The following is a 23,222-nucleotide window of genomic DNA, read 5'->3' as shown; positions in this document are numbered from 1 at the left end:
ATACTGGAAACCCCGGCCCCGCCGTCTGGAATCCATGATGCGTCGCACCGTGTAGGCAGGACCACCTCCGATCATCCGAGGAGGAGGAGGAGGAGGCGGAGGAGGCAACAGAGGACTGAGGAAAACAGGCTTGAGGCAGGAGACATGAAAGGTGGGATGGACTCTGAGCGTCCTCGGGAGTTTGAGTCGAACTGCCACCGGATTGATCACCTTCTCCACCACAAACGGACCAATGAACTTCGGTAACAACTTCCTAGACTCAGTCCGTAAAGGAAGATCCCGTGTGGCCAACCAGACCCTATCTCCGATGGTGTAGGTGGGAGCGGGGATCCGGCGACGATTCGCCTGGAGCTGATACCGGTCCGAAACTCTAAGGAGTGCCTTTCTGGCCCGATGCCAGGTCCGGTGGCAACGACGAATATGGGCCTGAACAGAAGGCACTGAGAGCTCCTTCTCCTGAGAAGGGAACAAGGGAGGTTGGTAGCCATACAGGCACTGGAAGGGAGACATCCCAGTGGCAGATGTAGGGAGAGTATTGTGGGCATACTCAACCCAAGGCAACTGAGAGACCCAGGAGGTGGGGTTGGAAGAGGCCAGGCAGCGTAGCGTGGATTCCATCTTCTGGTTGGCTCTCTCCGCCTGACCATTAGATTGGGGGTGAAAACCAGATGTGAGACTGACTGTAGCTCCAATGGCCAAACAGAAGGACTTCCAGACAGCAGAGGTAAACTGAGGGCCACGGTCGGAAACGATATCACTGGGCAACCCGTGGACCCTGAAAACCTCCTAACCAGGATCTCGGACGTCTCCGAGGCAGAGGGAAGCTTGGCAATTGGCACAAAGTGGGCGAACTTGCTGAATCTGTCCACGATAGTCAGAACGACCGTGTTCCCCTCAGAAGCGGGCAACCCAGTGACAAAGTCCAGGGCCAGATGCGACCATGGTCGCCGGGAATAGGAAGGGGGTGAAGTAGTCCAGAGCTGGGCCGATTGGTACCCTTATTCTGCGCACACACTGGACAGGCAGCAACATAACCCCGAGTATCTCGGCCATGGCAGGCCACCAAAAAGCGTCTGCGAAGAAACGCCATCGTCCGAGCCACGCCAGGGTGACAAGCCATCTTGCTGGCGTGGGACCATTTGAGGACCGCCAGGACGAAACCGACTCAGGCACAAACAACCGACCGGGTGGACCGGGACCGGGCTGCGTCCGAAGAGCCGCCATCACCTCCTCCTCAATCTTCCACCTAACAGCTCCCACGACGCAGTTCCGGGGAGAATTGTCTCGGTCTTGGACCCACTCTCCTCCGTCTTGGAGAACATCCGAGACAAGGCGTCCGCCTTGCCGTTCTTAGATCCAGGTCGGAACGTCAGGGAAAAATTGAATCGTCCGAAAAACAACGACCACCTGGCCTGACGGGAGTTGAGGCGTCTAGCCGATTGCACGTAAGCAAGATTCTTGTGGTCAGTCCAGACAATAAACGGTTGCTCCGCCCCTCCAACCAGTGGCGCCACTCCTCCAAGGCAAGTTTCACCGCGAGAAGCTCCCGGTTACCCACATCGTAATTCCTCTCCGCAGGCGAAAGGCGACGAGAGTAGTAGGCGCAGGGATGGAGTTTACTGTCCGTGGAGCATCGCTGCGACAGGATGGCGCCAACTCCCACATCAGACGCGTCCACTTCAACGGCGAACTGACGGGCCGTGTCCGGTTGAGAGAGAATCGGTGCGTTGGTGAATCGCCTCTTCAAATCCAGAAACGCTCGATCCGCCTCCGGATTCCACTTGAAGCTCCTGATACTGGAAGTCAAGGCAGTTAACGGAGCGGCCACACGGCTGTAATCCCGGATGAATCTGCGGTAGAAATTCGCAAACCCCAAAAATCTCTGGAGCTGCAATCTCGTACCGGGCTGGGCCCATTCCAGAGCCGCTCTAACCTTCTCCTGGTCCATCCTAATCTCTCCCCTGGAGATGATGTACCCGAGAAAGGATGTCGTGTGGGCGTGAAACTCGCACTTCTCGGCCTTCACGAACAGGCGATTCTCCAACAATCGCTGCAGAACCTGCCGGACATGCTGGACGTGGTCGGAAGGTTCCTTCGAGAAGATCAGAATGTCATCCAGGTAAACAAACACAAAGAGACCGATCATATCTCTCAGGAACGTCGTTCACCATACTCTGGAATACCGCTGGAGCATTGGTCAGTCCAAACGGCATCACCTGATACTCGAGTGACCCATCGGTGTATTGAAACCCGTCAACCACTCGTCTCCCTCTCTGATCCGGACCATGTGATACGCATTGCGTAGGGTCTAGCTTGGTGAACACCGTAGCACCCTGTAAGGAGTCGAAGGCAGAACTCATCAAGGGCAGGGGATACTTGTTCTTGACCGTGATGTCATTCAACCCCCGATAATCAATACACGGTCGAAGAGAGCCATCCTTCTTACCCACAAAGAAGAATCCTGCCCCCAGGGGTGATGACGAGGGACGAACGAGACCAGCAGCTAGGGACTCCTTGATGTAGGTCTCCAAAGCCTCACGTTCAGGGCGGGAGATACTGTATAACCTTCCCTTGGGGTAGACAGCTCCAGGGAACAGGTTGATGGCACAATCATATGGTCGGTGGGGAGGGAGTGACAGAGCCTTCTGCTTACTGAACACTTCCCCCAAATCGTGATATGTCTCGGGAACCAGGGACAAATCTGGGGGTTTAGCCTCAATCACCTGACTGGGAACCGAATGGGGACAGGCAGTCTTGAGACAGTTAGCATGACAATCAAGGCTCCAACTCGTTACCTTGCCCGTCACCCAATCGAACGTGGGATTGTGTTCCTTCAGCCAGGGGTATCCAAGGACCAGAGGAACATGGGAAGACGGCAGAATGAAGAATGAAATCATCTCCGAATGATTCCCCCGACAACAGCATCTTAACCGGTTCAGTCCTCATCGTGATACGTGCCAGACTACTGCCGTTCAGAGTGGTCGCTTCAATGGCTTCCGGCAATTGCTCCTTGGAAAGCCCCAGCTGTTCCACCAACTCGGCATCAAGAAAGCTTCCATCGGCACCTGAATCGATAAAAGCGTTAATCGCTAAGCTCTGATTCCTGTTCACAAGGGTAGCCGGAAACGGGGTCTGACAGAGGTACTGAGAGGTTGAAACTGGCTCGCTAAAAGTCCTCCCAACTTTAGCGAGCCGGGCAGTTTGACGACCGCCGGGAACAAGTGGAGATGTAATGTCCCGAGCTACCACAGTAGAGGCAGCAGTTGGTCTTACGTCTATGTTGACGCTCCTCCTTGGTTAACCCATGCCGCCCCACTTGCATGGGTTCAGAATCGGGAGAGAGGACCTCTCCACTAATCCTTTGTGGTGGAGAATGATCGACGTGTTCTGGTCCACCACCCGACCCGACTGGGAACTGAGAAGCTGATCGATTGGACGGACCCCATTGCTTCTCCCTCCTTCGCTCTCGGACTCGATTATCCACCCGAATAGACAAGGCTACCAAGCTGTCCAGGTCACTAGGCTCCGGATAGGAGATCAACTCATCCTTGAGCTGCTCCGACAGACCCTGGTAAAGGCCGCTTGCAGAGACTCCTCATTCCACCCACTCTCCACAGCCAACGTCTTGAACTCGATCACGAAGTCGGCCACGCTGCGAGTTCCTTGGTGAAGCGAAAACAGGCGCCTAGCTGCGTCCCTCCCTCGGACGGAATGGTCGAAGAGCTTCCTCATCTCGGCCGTGAACCCCTGGTATGAAGCCATGCAGGGGTCTTGTCGTTCCCAAACGGCTGAAGCCCACTCCAGCGCTCGACCACGCAGCAACTCAATCACAAAGGCTATCCTAGCCTTGTCTGTGGCATAAGAGTAGGGCTGTAGATCGAACACTAACCCACACTGCATAAGGAAAGAACGGCATCTTCCCAGCTCCCCCTCATATTTATCCGGCGTCGGAACCTTGGGCTCACGGAAGGACACAGCTCCAGACGCGGCAGGCGAGATGGGTGAAACCGTAGTGGATCCTCCACCGGAAACTTGCGCTGGTTCTGGACCTCCGTCAGACCGGTAGAAAGGTTCGAACTGACAACGCTATCTCCTGTAGTGCCGTGCTATGTTGTCCCAACATCTTCTCCTGATGGGAAATGGCATGGCGAACAGAGTCCAGGTCCGCTGGGTTCATTACTGGCCGGATCGTTCTGTCACGAGTTACAAAGCCAGAACCCAGAAGCAGACCAGGACAAGGTAAGTTGAAACGAAGGTGAGTGTTTATTTACAAATTCAAGAGTGATGCTGAATTATCCAGGGAACAGAGCGGGCGGCGTTGATTAGTTGTTGGGGGTGCAGTGGTTGATCCAATCATGGCTCGGCAGCCGCCGACCACCAGGCAGAGGTTGGATGAAGGTTCCGGACGAGTGACTGCAGATGGAACAAAACGAGGTAAGTAAACAACAAACCAACAAGGTGCAAAACAACAAAACTAACGCTAGAAGCTCTAAGACTGATACTCTGGTAAACCTACTGTTCATGGCTAACGATCCGGCAGGGAATGGATGTTAGGCCAGAGCCTAAGAAGGGTGATGATCAGGACCAGGTGTGCAGATTGCTGATGGGATGCAGGTGCGGAAATCAAGAGAGCTCCCCGGAGCGTTCCAGAACCCTCGGGAAACTGGAGATCCCGAGCAGAAAAACTAGTCCACAGACAGGACCCGACTCAGACTGCCGGGATCGTTACACTCATAGCCTATATATGAAGGGCTGCTCATAGCCTATATATGAAGGGCTGCTCATAGCCTCTATATGAAGGGCTGCTCATAGCCTATATATGAAGGGCTGCTCATAGCCTATATATGAAGGGCTGCCCATAGCCTATATATGAAGGGCTGCTCATAGCCTATATATGAAGGGCTGCTCATAGCCTATATATGAAGGGCTGCTCATAGCCTATATATGAAGGGCTGCTCATAGCCTATATATGAAGGGCTGCTCATAGCCTATATATGAAGGGCTGCTCATAGCCTATATATGAAGGGCATACATGTATCAACGTTCACAGTGAATGCTTTTATTGACACGTTTTGTGCAAATGAATTGAACATCGCCAAATGCACCATTCAAAAATATTGCGCCTATTTAATGCAACCCTTGGTGTTAATAGATGGCAAAGCATCACACAACTGAGCTAAACGTTTGGAACTAGTTCACTCTGTCATCCATAGCCTGAAAACGCATCTCAAGTGCATCTGAAGGCTGGGGGGTCTTCTACTGCGGATTGCTAAAATATCCTAATGATTATGATCACACTTCCTCAATTCAAATATTATGGCGACACTATACCAAAGATGGTTTGGGATGGTTTAGAATCTTGGGAACCAAGCTCGAGTTTTCAGTGTAGCCTGTTATCGCCTGGACTTGTTGAAATACACTACATGACCAAAAGTATGTGGACACCTGCTCGTCGAACATCTCAATCCAAAATCATGGGCATTAATATGGAGTTGGTCCCCCCTTTGCTGCTATAACAGCCACCACTCTTCTGGGATGGCTTTCCACTAGATGTTGGAACATTGCTGTGGGGACTTGCTTCCATTCAGCCACAAGGGCATTAGTGAGGTCGGGCGCTGATGTTGGCCGATTAGACCTGGCTCGCAGTCGGCGTTCCAATTTATCTCAAAGGTGTTCGATGGGGTTGAGGTCAGGGCTCTGTGCAAGCCAGTCAAGTTCTTCCAAATCGATCTCGACAAACCATTTCTGTATGGACCTCGCTTTGTGCACTGGGGTATTGTCACACTGGAACAGGAAAGGGCCTTCCCCAAACTGTTGCCATAAAGTTGGACGCACAGAATTGTCTAGGACGTCATTGTATGCTGTAGCGTTAAGATTTCCCTTCACTGGCACTAAGGGGCCTAGCCCGAACCATGAAAAACAGCCCCAGACCATTATTCCTCCTCCACCAAACTTTACAGTTGGCACTATGTATTGGTGCAGGTAGCGTTCTCCTGGCATCCGCCAAACCCAGATTCGTCCGTCGGACTGTCAGATGGTGAAGCGTGATTCATCACTCCAGAGAATGCATTTCCATTGCTCCAGAGTCCAATGGCGGCGAGCTTTATACCACTCCAGCCGACACTTGGCATTGCGCATGGTGATCTTTGGCTTGTGTACGGCTGCTCAGCCATGGAAACCCATTTCATTTGTGCTGACGTTGCTTCCAGAGGCAGTTTGGAACTCGGTAGTGAGTGTTGCAACTGAGGACCGATGATTTTTACGCGCTACGCGCTTCAGCACTTTGCAGTTCCGTTCTGTGAGCTTGTGTGGCCTACCACTTCGCGGCTGAGCCGTTGTTGCTCCTAGACGTTTCCACTTCACAATAACAGCACTTACAGTTGACCGGAGCAGCTCTAGAAGGGCAGAAATTTGACAAACTTTGTTGGAAAGGTGGCATCCTATGACGGTGCCATTTTGAAAGTCACTGAGCTCTTCAGTAAGGCCATTCTTCTGCCAATGTTTGTCTATGGAGATTGCATGGCTCTGTGCTTGATTTTATTACCGTGAAATGCTTACTTCCAAGCCCTGAAATAGCCCAATCCACTCATTTGAATGGGTGTACACATATTTTTGTATATATAGTGTATCTTCACACCTAGAAAAAAACCTCCAGTCTTTCGTCATAACTGTCCATTTAAGATATATATATATATATATATATATATATAATTACAGGGGGCAGTTTGGAAAAAACATATCCCGTCCAACGTTCTCTAGTAATACTAGTCCCGTGCGAATAGGGCTATAGCCTTAATAATCACTCCTGCAGAATTAACAATATCTTGTAGTAAAATGATACACCAAATGTAGGCTAAATGTGGACAGGAGTGGAGAGGTGCAGTCTTCATCATAAAAGGATAATCGAAGCCGAACTGAAATGGTATCAGAAACACGTTGGGTGGTTTTCACAGCTTTCTTTTTCCTTACAACTGGTCAAACTGATGTCATTCAGAAAGTCTTTCCCATTTGTTTTTGCTTTATTGTACTTTCTCCCCGGTCCCTAAATGTCTTTATTGTATTTTCTCCCCGGTCCCTAAATATCTTTATTGTATTTTCTCCCCGGTCCCTAAATATCTTTATTGTATTTTTTCCCCTGTCCCTAAATGTCTGTATTGTATTTTCTCCCCGGTCCCTAAATAATATCTTTATTGTATTTTCTCCCCGGTCCCTAAATATCTTTATTGTATTTTTTCCCCTGTCCCTAAATGTCTTTATTGTATTTTCTCCCCGGTCCCTAAATAATATCTTTATTGTATTTTCTCTCCGGTCCCTAAATATCTTTATTGTATTTTCTCCCCTGTCCCTAAATGTCTTTATTGTATTTTCTCCCCGGTCCCTAAATATCTTTATTGTATTTTATCCCCGGTCCCTAAATGTCTTTATTGTATTTTCTCCCAGAGCCCTAAATGTCTTTATTGTATTTTCTCCCCGGTCCCTAAATGTCTTTATTGTATTTTCTCCCCTGTTCCTAAATATCTTTATTGTATTTTCTTCCCGGTCCCTAAATGTCTTTATCGTATTTTCTCCCCGGTCCCTAAATGTCTTTATTGTATTTTCTCCCCGGTCCATAATTATCTTTATTGTATTTTCTCCCCGGTCCCTAAATGTCTTTATTGTATTTTCTCCCCGGTCCCTAAATATCTTTATTGTATTTTCTCCCCGGTCCCTAAATATCTTTATTGTATTTTCTCCCCGGTCCCTAAATATCTTTATTGTATTTTCTCCCCGGTCCCTAAATATCTTTATTGTATTTTCTCCCCGGTCCCTAAATGTCTTTGCTCCGCGAAAGACGACAGAGAAAACTTTACCGATGTCAACTAGATTGGATTGATGACATCATTCTGTTGAGGGTTTATTTCATCTTCCAGGGCAACACATAATGACAGAAGAGAAGCTGCATGTATCTAATTATAGACAAGTTGACTAACAAATAACCAAAATGTCAGAAATTACAAGCAGAAACATATCTAAATCAGGCAAAACTAAATCCTGCACCCCCTGTCAAAAAATCCTTCTGCAGTCTTTGACTGTAGCCTACAGCGCATTTTCTATATTTGCTGGTTAGGGTAACGGCCTCAGATTTTCACTTTATCACATATAGTCGGGTGGTTGCGGATGGGTTATTAGCAATTGCAGGCGGGTGAACAAACAGCTGACCCGTGCACCACTAATACAGAGCTTCTTCTGTAAATGTTAGAGGACCTACTCAGCCAACACTGGATGTCTCTTTCTCTCAGAACAGTCTTTGTTTGCTGTTGATAGTATTGAGTTGAGAGCTCTCCTAGGCCTGTGTCTGTCTGTTAGCTGTAGAGGAGTCTGTCTGTCTGTCTGTCTGTCTGGTTGGTTGGTTGGTTGGTTGGTGGAGTGGACAGGGTCAGCTGTGGTCATTCAGACTCACAGGAACCAGGGGACAGAGCAGGAAAAGTCATTCAGTCTGTCAGTCAATAAACACACACACGCGCAGAGAGAAAGAGACATACGATAGTGATCGATAGTAGCAAGGTTAGCGTAGAAGTTTGTTGACAGCGCAGGGGTTCACATCAGGTAAGACACATTGTCACCACCACACAGGCAACCTCACTGACTGGAGCGCTGCACTGTGGAATCAAATCAAATAAAAATGTTATTTGTCACATGCGCCGAATACAACAGGTGTAGACCTTACAGTGAAATGCTTACTGACAAGCCCTTAACCAACAATGCAGTTTTAAGAAAATAGAGTTAAGAAAATATTTACTAAATAAACGAAAGTAAAAAAATAAAGTACAAAATAATAATAATAAAAAATTTAAAGTAAAAAAAGTAACACATTAAAATAACAATAACGAGGCTATACAAAGGGGGGGGGGGTCAATGTAAATAGTCCAGGTGGCCATTTGATTAATTGTTCAGCAGTCTTATAGCTTGGGGTTAGAAGCTGTTAAGGAGCCTTTTGGACCTAGACTTGACGCTCCGGTACCGCTTGCCGTGCGGTAGCAGAGAGAACAGTCTATGACTAGGGTGGCTGGAGTCTTTGACAATTTTTTGGGCCTTCCTCTGACACCGCCTGGTATAGAGGTCCTGGATGGCAGGAAGCTTGGCCCCAGTGATGTACTGGGCCGTACGCACTACCCTCTGTAGTGCCTTGCGGTCGGATGCCGAGCAGTTGCCATACCAGGCAGTGATGCAACAGGTCAGGATGCTCTCGATGGTGCAGCTGTATAACTTTTTGAGGATCTGGGGACCCATGCCAAATCTTTTCAGTCTCCTGGTGTTGTGTTGCCCTTTTCACAACTGTCTTGGTGTGTTGGGCCATGATATTTTGTTGGTGATGTTGACACCAAGGAACTTGAAACTCTCAACCCGCTCCACTACAGCCCCGTCGATGAGAATGGGGGCGTGTTCGGCCCTCCTTTTCCTGCAGTTCACGATCAGCTCCTTTGTCTTGATCACGTTGAGGGAGAGGTTGTTGTCCTGGCACCACACTGCCAGGTCTCTGACCTCCTTCCTATAGGCTGTCTCATCGTTGTCGGTGATCAGGCCTACCACCGTTGTGTCGTCACAGTTAACTAGTTTGTGTGTTTGTACACGTGTATCAACTGTAGTTAGGTGAATGAACGATGATTCCCCAGAAGGCCTGTTATCTTTGTTGCAGTTTTGGATGTGTGTGTGTGTGTGTGTGTGTGTGTGGGCCCTGTGGCTGGTCTGTTCTGAGGACAGACTGGGAACTGCCCTCTCCTCTCCACAGCTAGTCTGGACAGAGAGAGAAGGAAAGGGAGAGAGGGGGAGAGCGAGAGAGAGAGAGAGAGAAGGAAAGGGAGAGAGGGGGAGAGCGAGAGAGAGAGAGAGAGAAGGAAAGGGAGAGAGGGGGAGAGCGAGAGAGAGAGAGAGAGAAGGAAAGGGAGAGAGAAGGAAAGGGAGAGAGAGAGAGAGAGAGAGAGAGAGGGGAGGGGAGGGAGATATGGTGGTAGTTGGAGGGAGGGAGAGGGAACATTGAGTGAGAGAGAGATAGGGAGGGAGAGTGATAGAGAGGGAGAGTCACGTACAGACCAGGGTTTGGACAGGGCTGGAGTGTGCACCATGGGGACAAAGGGAACCTCGACAGCCAAGTTCCTGCACTGCTGGCAGACACTCCTTTCTCTCTCTGTTTCCTCCCTCCCCTTCTCCCTCTCAATCACTCTCTTTCTGCCCAATTGCCTCTCCCTCCCTCCCTCCCTCACCAACATCGTTTTCACCATCCCCATTATCTCTCTGTCTCTCTCTCTGTCTCTCTCTCTGTCTCTCTCTCTCTCTCTCTCTCTCTCTCTCTCTCTCTCTCTCTCTCTCTCTCTCTCTCTCTCTCTCTCTCTCTCTCTCTCTCTCTCTCTCTCTCTCTCTCCTCTCTCTCTCCCTCTCTCTCTCTCTCTCTCTCTGTCTCTCTCTCTCTCTCTCTCTCTCTCTCTCTCTCTTGTCTCTCTCTCTCCCTCTCTCTCTCCCTCTCTCTCTCTCTCTCTCTCTCTCTCTCTCTCTCTCTCTCTCTCTCTCTCTCTCTCTCTCTGTCTCTCTCTCTCCCTCTCTCTCTCCCTCTCTCTCCCTCTCTCTCTCCCTGCCCTGCTCACTTTCCTGTGTTTGTCCCTGTTTCAGCCAACAGCCCTCTCTCTCTCCCTCCTACTCCTCTCTCCCTCTCCTCCCCTCCTCCTCTCTCCCTCTCCTCTCCTCTCCTCTCCTCCTCCTCTCTCCCTCCTCCTCATCTCTCCCTCCCTCCTCCTCCTCTCTCCTTCCCTCCTCTCCTCTCCTCCTCCTCTCTCCCTCCTCCTCCTCTCTCCCTCCTGTCCTCCTCCTCTCCTTCGCTCTCCTCTCCTCTCCTCTCCTCCTCTCCTCTCCTCTCCCCTCTCCTCTCCTCTCCTCTCCTCTCCTCTCCTCTCTCTCTCCTCTCCCTCTCCTCTCCTCTCCTCTCCTCCTCTCCTTCCCTCCTCTCCTCTCCTCCTCTCCTCCTCCTCTCTCCCTCCTCCTCTCTCCCTCCCTCCTCTCCTCTCCTCCTCCTCTCTCCCTCCCTCCTCCTCTCTCCCTCCTCTCCTCCTCCTCCCTCCTCTCCTTCCCTATCCTCTCTAATTCCCTCCTCTCCTCTCCTCTCTCTCCTCTCCTCTCCCTCTCCTCTCCTCTCCTCTCCCTCTCCTCTCCTCTCGTGTCTGTGTCTGTATGGATATTAGTTCTCTCTCCTCTCCTCTCCTCTCCTCTCCTCTCCTCTCTCTCTCTCCTCTCCTCTCCTCTCCTCTCCTCTCCTCTCCTCTCCTCTCCTCTCCTCTCCTCTCCTCTCCTCTCCTCTCCTCCTCCTCTCCTTCCCTCCTCTCCTCTCCTCCTCTCCTCCTCCTCCTCTCTCCCTCCTCCTCTCTCCCTCCTCCTCTCCTCTCCTTCCCTCCTCTCCTCTCCTCCTCCTCTCTCCCTCCCTCATCCTCTCTCCCTCCTCTCCTCCTCCTCCCTCCTCTCCTTCCCTATCCTCTCTAATTCCCTCCTCTCCTCTCCTCTCCCCTCTCCTCTCCTCTCCTCTCCTCTCCTCTCCTCTCCTCTCCTCTCCTCTCCTCTCCTCTCCTTCCCTCTCCTCTCTAATTCCCTCCTCTCCTCTCCTCCCCTCTCCCTCTCCCTCTCCCTCTCCCTCTCCATCTCTCTCCTACTCCTCTCTCCCTCCTCTCTCCCTCTCCTCTTCCTCTCTCCCTCCTCCTCCTCTCTCCTTCCCTCCTCTCCTCTCCTCTTCCTCTCTCCCTCCTCTCCTCTCCTCCTCCTCTCCTTCCCTCTCCTCTCTAAATCCCTCTTCTCCTCTCCTCTCCTCTCCTCTCCTCTCCTCTCCTCCTCTCCTCTCCCTCCTCTCCTCTCCTCTCCTCTCCTCTCCTCTCCTCTCCTCTCCTCTCCTCTCCTCTCCTCTCCTCTCCTCTCCTCTCCTCTCCTCTCCTCTCCTCTCCTCTCCTCTCCTCTCATGTCTGTGTCTGTATGGATATTAGTTCTCTCTCCTCCCCTCCCCTCTCCTCTCCTCTCCCTCTCTCCCTCCCTCATCCTCTCTCCCTCCTCTCCTCCTCCTCCCTCCTCTCCTCTCCTCCTCCTCTCCTTCCCTCTCCTCTCCTCCTCCTCTCCTTCCCTCTCCTCTCTAATTCCCTCCTCTCCTCTCCTTCATCCTCTCCTCTCCTCTCCTCTCCTCTCCTCTCCTCTCCTCTCCTCTCCTCTCCTCTCCTCTCCTCTCCTCTCCTCTCCTCTCTCTCCTCTCCTCTCCTCTCCTCTCCTCTCTCTCCTCTCCTCTCCTCTCCTCTCCTCTCCTATCCTATCCCTCCCTCTCCTCTCCTCTCCTCTCCTCTCCTCTCCTCTCCACTCCCTCCTCCTCTCCCTCCTCCTATTCCTCCCCTCATCTCCTCTCCCTCCTCATCTCTTCTCCTCTCCTTCCCTCCCTCCTCTCCTCTCCTTCCCTCCTCTCCCCCTCATCTCCTTCCCTCCTCTCCCCCTCCTCTCCTCCCCTCCTCCCCTCTCCTCCTCTCCTCTCCCAAGCAGTCTCTGCTCTCTGCTCCCCTGCCTGGATTGGAATGCACAGTGAGCAGGAGGCAGAGAGAGAGAAAGGCCTGAATACTAAACTACTACACTGCTGTATGGACTAATATCTGAGAGAGAGAGAGAGAGAGAGAGAGAGAGAGAGAGAGAGAGAGAGAGAGAGAGAGAGAGAGAGAGAGAGAGAGAGAGAGAGAGAGAGAGAGAGAGAGAGAGAGAGAGAGAGAGAGAGAGAGAGAGAGAGAGAGAGAGAGAGAGAGAGAGAGAGAGAGAGAGAGAGAGAGAGAGAGAGAGAGAGAGAGAGAGAGAGAGAGAGAGAGAGAGAGACCTAGCTACTACACCCCACACTGCTGCATGGACTTACAGAAGGAAATAAATTCCACAAATTAACTTTCAACAAGGCACACCTGTTAATTGAAATGTATTCCAGGTGACTACCTCATGAAGCTGGTTGAGAGAATGCTAAGAGTGTGCAAAGGGTGGCTACTTTGAAGAATCTCAAATATAAAATATATTTTGATTTGTTTAACACTTTTTTGGTTACTGCATGATTCCATATGTGTTATTTCATAGTTTTGATGTCTTCACTATTATTCTACAATGTAGAAAATAGTAAAAATAAAGAAAAACCCTTGAATGAGTAGGTGTGTCCAAACTTTTGACTGGTACTGTATATCTCAGAGAGAGAGTGAGAGGTCATGAGCTCCTGAGTTCTTCTAAAAGAGTTGGATAAATGTAGATAAACATGTAACCTTGCAAAAGTATTCATCCCCCTTGGCGTTTTTCCTATTTTGTTGCATTACAATCTGTAGTTTAAATTGATTTTTATTTGGATTTCATGTAATGGACACACACAAAATAGTCCAAATTGGTGAAGTGAAATGAAAAAAATAACTTGTTTCAAAAATGTCTAAAAAATAAATCATGGAAAAGTGGTGCGTGCATATGTATAAGATCTGGTGCAACCAATTACCTTCAGAAGTCACATAATTAGTTAAATAAAGTCCACCTGTGTGCAATCTAAGTGTCACATGATCTTAGTATATATACACCTGTTCTGAAAGGCCCCAGAGTCTGCAACACCACTAAGCAAGGGGCACCACCAAGCAAGCGGCACCATGAAGACCAAGGAACTCTCCAAACAGGTCAGGGACAAAGTTGTGGAGAAGTACAGATCAGGGTTGGGTTATAAAAAAATATCAGAAACTTTGAACATCCCACGGAGCACCATTAAATCCATTATTAAAAAATGGAAAGAATATGGCACTGAAACAAACCTGATAAGAGAGGGCCGCCCACCAAAACTCACGGACCAGGCAAGGAGGGCATTAATCAGAGGCAACAAAGAGACCAAAGATAACCCTGAAGGAGCTGCAAAGCTCCACAGCGGAGATTGGGGTATCTGTCCATAGGACCACTTTAAGCCGTACACTCCACAGAGCTGAGCTTTACGGAAGAGTGGCCAGAAAAAAACCAATGCTTAAAGAAAAAAATAAGCAAACACGTTTGGTGTTTGCCAAAAGGCATGTGGGAGACTCCCCAAACACATGGAAGAAGGTACTCTGGTCAGATGAGACAAAAATTGAGCTTTTTGGCCATCAAGGAAAATGCTATGTCTGGCGCAAACCCAACACCTCTCATCACCCTGAGAACACCATCCCCATAGTGAAGCATGGTGGTGGCAGCATCATGCTGTGGGGATGTTTTTCATCATCAGGGACTGGGAAACTGGTCAGAATTGAAGGAATGATGGATGGCGCTAAATACAGGGAAATTCTTGAGGGAAACCTGTTTCAGTATTCCAGAGATTTGAGACTGGGACGGAGGTTCACCTTCCAGCAGGACAATGACCCTAAGCATACTGCTAAAGCAACACTCAAGTGGTTTAAGGGGAAACATTTAAATGTCTTGGAATGGTCTAGTCAAAGCCCAGACCTCAATCCAATTGAGAATCTGTGGTATGACTTAAAGATTGCTGTACACTAGCGGAACCCATCCAATTTAAAGGAGCTGGAGCAGTTTTGCCTTGAAGAATGGACAAAAATCCCAGTGGCTAGATGTGCCAAGCTTATAGAGACATACCCCAAGAGACTTGCAGCTGTAATTGCTGCAAAAGGTGGCTCTACAAAGTATTGACTTTGGCGGGGTGAATAGTTATGCAGTCTCACGTTTTCTGTTATTTTTTTCTTATTTCTTGTTTGTTTCACAATGAAAAATATTTTGCATCTTCAAAGTGGTAGGCATGTTGTGTAAATCAAATGATACAAACCCCACAAAATCCATTTTAATTCCAGGTTATAAGGCAACAAAATAGGAAAAATGCCAAGGGGGTCAATATTTTCGCAAGCCACTGTATCTATTGGGTGAAATACCACCAGAGCCAGGTCTGCCTACAAAGGCTTTTCTCAATAGCAAGACTATGCTCACTGAGTCTGTACATATTCTCTTACTCACTCTCTCTCTCTCTCTCTCTCTCTCTCTCTCTCTCTCTCTCTCTCTGTCTCTGTCTCTGTCTCTGTCTCTCTCTCTTTGTCTCTGTCTCTCTCTCTTTCTCTCTTTGTCTCTCTCTCTCTTTGTCTCTCGCTCTCTCTCTCTCTCTCTCTCTGTCTCTGTCTCTGTCTCTGTCTCTGTCTCTGTCTCTGTCTCTGTCTCTGTCTCTGTCTCCCAGGCAGGCCCACTGTCTAACCACCAAAGAACACACTGTTACAACACACACAGGGACGTCACATGCTGTCTGTCTGTCTGTCTGTCTGTGTGTCTGTCTCTCTCTCTTCAGTTAAAAGAAAGAGAAGTGGAGAGAGGGATGGAGGAGAGGAGAGAAGAGGAGAACAGAAGAGAGAGAGATAGAAGAGAGGGAGATAGAGCAGAAGAGGAGAGGACTGGACTGGACCAGGCTGGACTGGATTAGACTGGACTGGATTAGACTGGACTGGATTAGGCTGGACTGGATTAGACTGGACTGGATTAGACTGGACTGGACCAGGCTGGACTGGATTAGGCTGGACTGGACCAGGCTGGACTGGATTAGGCTGGACTGGACCAGGCTGGACTGGATTAGGCTGGACTGGACCAGGCTGGACTGGACCAGGCTGGACTGGACCAGGCTGGACTGGATTAGACTGGACTGGACCAGGCTGGACTGGATTAGGCTGGACTGGACCAGGCTGGACTGGATTAGGCTGGACTGGACCAGGCTGGACTGGATTAGGCTGGACTGGATTAGGCTGGACTGGACCAGGCTGGACTGGACCAGGCTGGACTGGATTAGACTGGACTGGATTAGACTGGACTGGACCAGGCTGGACTGGATTAGGCTGGACTGGACCAGGCTGGACTGGATTAGGCTGGACTGGACCAGGCTGGACTGGATTAGGCTGGACTGGACCAGGCTGGACTGGATTAGGCTGGACTTGATTAGACTGGACTGGATTAGACTGGACTGGACCAGGCTGGACTGGATTAGGCTGCACTGGACCAGGCTGGACTGGATTAGGCTGGACTGGACCAGGCTGGACTGGATTAGGCTGGACTGGACCAGGCTGGACTGGATTAGGCTGGACTGGACCAGGCTGGACTGGATTAGACTGGACTGGATTAGACTGGACTGGACTAGGCTGGACTGGATTAGGCTGGACTGGATTAGGCTGGACTGGACCAGGCTGGACTGGATTAGGCTGGACTGGATTAGACTGGGCTGGATTAGACTGGGCTGGATTAGACTGGGCTGGATTAGACTGGGCTGCCGGCAGCGTTACATGAACGGTCATGCTGGTTTATTCTCTGAATCAGATCTGTTATTTTATCAGACTGTCTAGACAAGAGGAGTACAAACTGTTTTTGTTGTGGGAGGAGGAGCAGGCAACAGTTGTTTGTTTGTGTGTGTGTGTGTGTGAGAGATTGTGTGTGTCTGTCTGTTAAACTTAATTTGATCTGGAGTAAGGAAATTAAATAATTCATCTATCAGGGCTGACTATTGAGATGTGAGGAGACTATAAGAAGCATCTTTGAATAGCTGAATTTAACTAATGAATGAACAAACAAATTAATTAATTAATGAACGAATGAAAGAACGAATTAGTAAATGAATGAATGAATGAATGAACGAACTAATGAATGAATGACTGAACGTCTCATAGGGAAATTTGCTTGGCAACATTCCAGGCATTCCTGGCATAGCCTACATATAATAATCACAAGACATAAATCACGGAGATGATTGACATGCAGCCCTGCACTCTGGTCCACGTCCTGTGGTATACCCCTGGTGTCCTCATGTCCATGTCCTGTGGTATACCCCTGGTGTCCAGGCCTGTCCACGTCCTGTGGTATACCCCTGGTGTCCTCATGTCCAGGCCTGTCCACGTCCTGTGGTATACCCCTGGTGTCCTCATGTCCAGGCCTGTCCACGTCCTGTGGTATACCCCTGGTGTCCAGGCCTGTCCACGTCCTGTGGTATACCCCTGGTGTCCAGGCCTGTCCACGTCCTGTGGTATACCCCTGGTGTCCAGGCCTGTCCATGTCCTGTGGTATACCCCTGGTGTCCAGGCCTGTCCATGTCCTGTGGTATACCCCTGGTGTCCAGGCCTGTCCATGTCCTGTGGTATACCCATGGTGTCCTCATGTCCAGGCCTGTCCATGTCCTGTGGTATACCCCTGGTGTCCAGGCCTGTCCATGTCCTGTGGTATACCCATGGTGTCCTCATGTCCAGGCCTGTCCATGTCCTGTGGTATACCCCTGGTGTCCAGGCCTGTCCACGTCCTGTGGTATACCCCTGGTGTCCAGGCCTGTCCATGTCCTGTGGTATACCCATGGTGTCCTCATGTCCAGGCCTGTCCATGTCCTGTGGTATACCCCTGGTGTCCAGGCCTGTCCACGTCCTGTGGTATACCCCTGGTGTCCAGGCCTGTCCATGTCCTGTGGTATACCCATGGTGTCCTCATGTCCAGGCCTGTCCACGTCCTGTGGTATACCCCTGGTGTCCAGGCCTGTCCACGTCCTGTGGTATACCCCTGGTGTCCAGGCCTGTCCATGTCCTGTGGTATACCCATGGTGTCCTCATGTCCAGGCCTGTCCACGTCCTGTGGTATACCCCTGGTGTCCAGGCCTGTCCACGTTCTGTGGTATACCCCTGGTGTCCAGGCCTGTCCATGTCCTGTGGTATACCCCTGGTGTCCTCATGTCCAGGCCTGTCCATGTCCTGTGGTATACCCCTGGTGTCCTCATGTCCAGGCCTGTCCATGTCCTGTGGTATACCCCTGGTGTCCTCATGTCCAGGCCTGTTCACGTCCTGTGGTATACCCCTGGTGTCCTCATGTCCAGGCCTGTCCACGTCCTGTGGTATACCCCTGGTGTCCAGGCCTGTCCATGTCCTGTGGTGTACCCCTGGTGTCCAGGCCTGTCCACGTCCTGTGGTATACCCCTAGTGTCCTCATGTCCATGTCCTGTGGTATACCCCTGGTGTCCTCATGTCCAGGCCTGTCCATGTCCTGTGGTATACCCCTGGTGTCCTCATGTCCAGGCCTGTCCATGTCCTGTGGTATACCCCTGGTGTCCTCATGTCCAGGCCTGTCCATGTCCTGTGGTATACCCCTGGTGTCCTCATGTCCAGGCCTGTCCATGTCCTGTGGTATACCCCTGGTGTCCTCATGTCCATGTCCTGTGATATACCCCTGGTGTCATCATGTCCAGGCCTGTCCATGTCCTGTGGTATACCCCTGGTGTCCTCATGTCCAGGCCTGTCCACGTCCTGTGGTATACCCCTGGTGTCCTCATGTCCAGGCCTGTCCATGTCCTGTGGTATACCCCTGGTGTCCTCATGTCCAGGCCTGTCCATGTCCTGTGGTATACCCCTGGTGTCCTCATGTCCAGGCCTGTCCATGTCCTGTGATATACCCCTGGTGTCATCATGTCCAGGCCTGTCCATGTCCTGTGGTATACCCCTGGTGTCCTCATGTCCAGGCCTGTCCACGTCCTGTGGTATACCCCTGGTGTCCTCATGTCCAGGCCTGTCCATGTCCTGTGGTATACCCCTGGTGTCCTCATGTCCAGGCCTGTCCATGTCCTGTGGTATACCCCTGGTGTCCTCATGTCCAGGCCTGTCCACGTCCTGTGGTATACCCCTGGTGTCCTCATGTCCAGGCCTGTCCATGTCCTGTGGTATACCCCTGGTGTCCAGGCCTGTCCACGTCCTGTGGTATACCCCTGGTGTCCTCATGTCCAGGCCTGTCCATGTCCTGTGGTATGCCCCTGGTGTCCAGGCCTGTCAATGTCCTGTGGTATACCCCTGGTGTCCTCATGTCCAGGCCTGTCCATGTCCTGTGGTATACCCCTGGTGTCCTCATGTCCAGGCCTGTCCATGTCCTGTGGTATACCCCTGGTGTCCTCATGTCCAGGCCTGTCCATGTCCTGTGGTATGTCCCTGGTGTCCTCTTGTCCAGGCCTGTCCATGTCCTGTGGTATACCCCTGGTGTCCTCATGTCCAGGCCTGTCCATGTCCTGTGGTATACCCCTGGTGTCCTCATGTCCAGGCCTGTCCATGTCCTGTGGTATACCCCTGGTGTCCTCATGTCCAGGCCTGTCCATGTCCTGTGGTATACCCCTGGTGTCCTCATGTCCATGTCCTGTGGTATACCCCTGGTGTCCTCATGTCCAGGCCTGTCCATGTCCTGTGGTATACCCCTGGTGTCCTCATGTCCATGTCCTGTGGTATACCCCTGGTGTCCTCATGTCCAGGCCTGTCCATGTCCTGTGGTATACCCCTGGTGTCCTCATGTCCAGGCCTGTCCATGTCCTGTGGTATACCCCTGGTTTCCTCATGTCCAGGCCTGTCCATGTCCTGTGGTATGCCCCTGGTGTCCTCATGTCCAGGCCTGTCCATGTCCTGTGGTATACCCCTGGTGTCCTCACGTCCAGGCCTGTCCACGTCCTGTGGTATACCCCTGGTGTCCTCATGTCCAGGCCTGTCCATGTCCTGTGGTATACCCCTGGTGTCCTCATGTCCAGGCCTGTCCATGTCCTGTGGTATACCCCTGGTGTCCTCACGTCCAGGCCTGTCCACGTCCTGTGGTATACCCCTGGTGTCCTCATGTCCAGGCCTGTCCATGTCCTGTGGTATACCCCTGGTGTCCTCATGTCCAGGCCTGTCCATGTCCTGTGGTATACCCCTGGTGTCCAGGCCTGTCCACGTCCTGTGGTATACCCCTGGTGTCCTCATGTCCATGTCCTGTGGTATGCCCCTGGTGTCCTCATGTCCAGGCCTGTCCACGTCCTGTGGTATACCCCTGGTGTCCTCATGTCCAGGCCTGTCCATGTCCTGTGGTATGCCCCTGGCGTCCAGGCCTGTCCATGTCCTGTGGTATACCCCTGGTGTCCTCATGTCCAGGCCTGTCCACGTCCTGTGGTATACCCCTGGTGTCCTCATGTCCAGGCCTGTCCATGTCCTGTGGTATGCCCCTGGTGTCCAGGCCTGTCCATGTCCTGTGGTATACCCCTGGTGTCCTCATGTCCAGGCCTGTCCATGTCCTGTGGTATGCCCCTGGTGTCCTCATGTCCAGGCCTGTCCATGTCCTGTGGTATACCCCTGGTGTCCTCATGTCCAGGCCTGTCCATGTCCTGTGGTATACCCCTGGTGTCCTCATGTCCAGGCCTGTCCATGTCCTGTGGTATACCCCTGGTGTCCTCATGTCCAGGCCTGTCCATGTCCTGTGGTATACCCCTGGTGTCCTCATATCCATGTACTGTGGTATACCCCTGGTGTCCTCATGTCCAGGCCTGTCCATGTCCTGTGGTATACCCCTGGTGTCCTCATGTCCACGTCCTGTGGTATACCCCTGGTGTCCTCATGTCCAGGCCTGTCCATGTCCTGTGGTATACCCCTGGTGTCCTCATGTCCAGGCCTGTCCATGTCCTGTGGTATACCCCTGGTGTCCTCATGTCCAGGCCTGTCCATGTCCTGTGGTATACCCCTGGTGTCCTCATGTCCATGTCCTGTGGTATACCCCTGGTGTCCTCATGTCCATGTCCTGTGGTATACCCCTGGTGTCCTCATGTCCATGTCCTGTGGTATACCCATGGTGTCCTCTTGTCCAGGCCTGTCCATGTCCTGTGGTATACCCCTGGTGTATGTCCTGGTCTATATACTAAACCATATACACTGTCCTGGTCTATATACTAAACCATATACACTGTCCTGGTCTATATACTAAACCATATACACTGTCCTGGTCTATATACTAAACCATATACACTGTCCTGCTCTATATACTAAACCATATACACTGTCCTGGTCTATATACTAAACCATATACACTGCTCTGTCCTGGTCTATATACTAAACCATATACACTGTCCTGGTCTATACACTAAACCATATACACTGTCCTGGTCTATATACTAAACCATATACACTGTCCTGGTCTATATACTAAACCATATACACTGTCCTGGTCTATATACTAAACCATATACACTGTCCTGGTCTATATACTAAACCATATACACTGTCCTGGTATATATACTAAACCATATACACTGTCCTGGTCTATATACTAAACCATATACACTGTCCTGGTCTATATACTAAACCATATACACTGTCCTGGTCTATATACTAAACCATATACACTGTCCTGGTCTATATACTAAACCATATACACTGTCCTGGTCTATATACTAAACCATATACACTGTCCTGGTCTATATACTAAACCATAGACACTGTCCTGGTCTATATACTAAACCATATACACTGTCCTGGTCTATATACTAAACCATATACACTGTCCTGGTCTATATACTAAACCATATACACTGTCCTGGTCTATACACTAAACCATATACACTGTCCTGGTCTATATACTAAACCATATACACTGTCCTGGTCTATATACTAAACCATATACACTGTCCTGGTCTATATACTAAACCATATACACTGTCCTGGTCTATACACTAAACCATATACACTGTCCTGGTCTATACACTAAACCATATACACTGTCCTGGTCTATATACTAAACCATATACACTGTCCTGGTCTATATACTAAACCATATACACTGTCCTGGTCTATATACTAAACCATATACACTGTCCTGGTCTATATACTAAACCATATACACTGTCCTGGTCTATATACTAAACCATATACACTGTCCTGGTCTATATACTAAACCATATACACTGTCCTGGTCTATATACTAAACCATATACACTGTCCTGGTCTATATACTAAACCATATACACTGTCCTGGTCTATATACTAAACCATTACATCACAATATGGCCGGATCTTGCTTGGTTCTCCCTCTTGTTCAAATATATCCACTAATATTGGGGGTTGTTTTCTGTTACTGAGATTGAAGTCGGATTGCTCTCCTTTCAAGGGATTGTATTTCTCTATTTTGTGTACTGGAGATTTACATTTTAAGAAATTATATCCTAACAAGATTTTCTTCATCAACAGAATTCATATTTGGGTCAAAAATGAATATCCATAACAACAAATTATGCTTCATTAGGGTCAAACTGTTTCCTGAATATCCATAACAACAGGTTATGCTTCATTAGGGTCAAACTGTTTCCTGAATATCCATAACAACACATTATGGTTTATTAGGGTCAAACTGTTTCCTGAATATCCATAACAACACATTATGGTTTATTAGGGTCAAACTGTTTCCTGAATATCCATAACAACACATTATGGTTTATTAGGGTCAAACTGTTTCCTGAATATCCATAACAACACATTATGCTTCATTAGGGTCAAACTGTTTCCTGAATATCCATAACAACACATTATGGTTTATTAGGGTCAAACTGTTTCCTGAATATCCATAACAACACATTATGGTTTATTAGGGTCAAACTGTTTGCTGAATATCCATAACAACACATTATGCTTCATTAGGGTCAAACTGTTTCCTGAATATCCATAACAACACATTATGGTTTATTAGGGTCAAACTGTTTCCTGAATATCCATAACAACACATTATGCTTCATTAGGGTCAAACTGTTTCCTGAATATCCATAACAACACATTATGGTTTATTAGGGTCAAACTGTTTCCTGAATATCCATAACAACACATTATGGTTTATTAGGGTCAAACTGTTTCCTGAATATCCATAACAACACATTATGGTTTATTAGGGTCAAACTGTTTCCTGAATATCCATAACAACACATTATGGTTTATTAGGGTCAAACTGTTTCCTGAATATCCATAACAACACATTATGCTTCATTAGGGTCAAACTGTTTCCTGAATATCCATAACAACACATTATGTTTCATTAGGGTCAAACTGTTTCCTGAATATCCATAACAACACATTATGGTTTATTAGGGTCAAACTGTTTCCTGAATATCCATAACAACACATTATGGTTTATTAGGGTCAAACTGTTTCCTGAATATCCATAACAACACATTATGGTTTATTAGGGTCAAACTGTTTCCTGAATATCCATAACAACACATTATGGTTTATTAGGGTCAAACTGTTTCCTGAATATCCATAACAACACATTATGCTTCATTAGGGTCAAACTGTTTCCTGAATATCCATAACAACACATTATGGTTTATTAGGGTCAAACTGTTTCCTGAATATCCATAACAACACATTATGGTTTATTAGGGTCAAACTGTTTCCTGAATATCCATAACAACACATTATGGTTTATTA

This window comes from Coregonus clupeaformis, chromosome 18 (genome assembly GCF_020615455.1).
Source record: "Coregonus clupeaformis isolate EN_2021a chromosome 18, ASM2061545v1, whole genome shotgun sequence".
Taxonomy (NCBI): domain Eukaryota; kingdom Metazoa; phylum Chordata; class Actinopteri; order Salmoniformes; family Salmonidae; genus Coregonus; species Coregonus clupeaformis.
The sequence above is the reverse complement of the archived record's forward strand: the minus strand, read 5'-3'. Positions refer to the sequence as shown.